Source organism: Berghia stephanieae, chromosome 4 (genome assembly GCF_034508935.2).
Source record: "Berghia stephanieae isolate SIO BIC M18660-M18661 chromosome 4, UCSD_Bste_1.3, whole genome shotgun sequence".
NCBI lineage: Eukaryota > Metazoa > Mollusca > Gastropoda > Nudibranchia > Aeolidiidae > Berghia > Berghia stephanieae.
Genome location: NC_088363.1, coordinates 37,257,319 through 37,259,818, shown reverse-complemented (window position 1 = coordinate 37,259,818; position 2,500 = coordinate 37,257,319).

Sequence of the window (2,500 nt, the reverse complement as noted above, 5' to 3'; positions counted from 1 at the left end):
ATTATAATCGATTTCAGCTTTTAGTTTATATCGGAATCGAATTTATTTCAGAGTTTTACCCTACTTTAGATGGAATTAAATTACATTTCGAACGAGAGTTTATTTAATCAATAAACACTAAATTACTAAATGACTAGTTGAAAATGAAAATAATAACACAAAATCATACGGGAAATTATAGGGTTTGGAACAATTTTTGAGAATGATTTTAGATGAATGTATTATGGAGATGAAGACACGAGAATATTTGTTTCAAGAGGGGTGGGAAGTTGGAGCTTTTGGGTTGTTGTTTTTCTGAAGGCATAGGAAATATTGCTGCTTGAAGATTGAAGACAAATAACAATAATGAAATAGATTTGAAATTCGCATCATATGTCTTTGTAAATAGAATTTAAGTTTCTTTTCCTTTTTATTATCTATTCCTTTCTTTTTTTTTAAATCGGGTTGAGGGGAACAGTCCATGTTAATATAATACCAACGGGTGCAGAATTACTAGCAAATCTAAAAATTATAAAACTATTTTCACAGATTGATGTAAGAGCAACTTGCAAAAAAATTTTTTTTAAGTTTCATTCTATTAATTGTTGACTCAAACCATTATTTATATTATCTACTAGGTCATAATGACTTTAAATTGAGCTTTTTAAAAAAAGAATTGAGCTTTTATATAACGCAATATCCACCAACCTTGCTCAAAGCGCTTTACAATCGGTCCTGGCCAACAGCAACACTTAACATTTAGAACGGGATATGACGCCTCGTAGGCAATATTACATTTTTTTTTCGGACAGAGACAACACTGTTAACGACCAGGTACTAATTTTCCACCTGAGTACGGTGAGATAATGTGAGTAAAGAGCCTTTCCCAAGGACTCAACTATGCGCGGAGCGAGGCTCGAACACAGGACCTTCCCATCGGAAAGCGAGTGTCATACCACTAGACCACATAGCCGATGACTTTGACCTTGTGTGTCGCATTGTTGATTCCTGGAAAAAGGTCTTTACTCACATTCTCTCACCTTACTCGGGGTGTAAAATGAGTACATGGCCGTTTACAGCGTTGTCTCTGTCGGAAAAGAATTGCAATATCTCCTAAGCGTCATGTCTCAATCTAAACGTTTCGTATTGCTGTTGATCAAGGACACTTTGTAAAGCGCCTTGGGCAGGCAGGTTTAGTGGATACTGTGCTATATAAAAGCTCAAGTTAAGTCAAATTGATTTTCTGATTTTAGAGTGATGGCATCATATTTTCTAGTCTAGATATATGCTAGGGACAGTGTGGCTCAGCGGTATGGTCTTTGCTTCGTACCCGAAAGGTACCGAGTTCGATCACCCGTCGCTAAGCTGTGTGGCCTTGAGCAAGTCACCTCGCCCTAGCTCAATTTGCGGCGCTGCACCGCGGCTAACGCCTGGGTTATTCCGGTCTTCCCTTGGAATAGACCCTAGAGACAAATTTCCCCTAATATTTTTATCTATTATTATGCTGGTCGTCAACAAATATCACCCACCCTCGCTCAGTTACACTCCATAAGAATCTGCCTATACATCCTACTACTAAAAATGTTATGCGATCTTATGAGTCAATATGTAACTTATTCATTGTCAGTCATCCGAAAGACTCGGGTTAAGTTTTATGGAATTGTATAATGTTTATATATATATATATATATATATATATATATATATATATATATATATATATATATATATATATATATATATATATATATAGTGGACTGAGGATTAACTGGTTCCATATCCACTTTTGGAAAACTTTGAGATATTACATGCGTTACAATCAAGATTTTTAAAAGGTTTTATCTGACAAAAATTGGTTCAAATCGGAAAATTGATGCATAAACTATGTATTAAAAATGTGGTTGAAGTATATATTATATAGATATTAACAAAAAAGTAAACTTTAAATCAATTTTGCTAATTTGAACAAATATGGGCAAAACAGAAACAAAATGATAAGAAATAAGACCTTCTATTTGTTTCAGTTTTTTTTTTTCTTGTTTTTTTTTTTGTGCAATGCAAGTAACATAATATATTCTCCACTACAACAAAGAGAAATTAACCAGACGTTACGGTTTTTTTTTTTTTTTTTTTTTTGTGTTTATAAATTAAATTACAACGCCTAGTCCAATCCGACATGAAACACTGTAGTAGATGGATTCAAGCACGCTGAGATTTCCAGCACGCTCTGCAACACGACTCGTTGGATTTGGGTTCGTTGGACGGAATACATGATATTTGGTTCGTGAATAGCACTCAACAAATGTCATTCAATCGTTATTATTATTATCATCATCATCATGGTTATTATTATTATTATTATTATTATTATTATTATTATTATTATATTATTATTATTATTATTATTATTATTATTATTGTTATTGTTATTATTATTATTATTATTATTATTATTATTATTATTATTATTATTATTATTATTATTATTATTATTATTATTATTATTATTATTAGTATTATT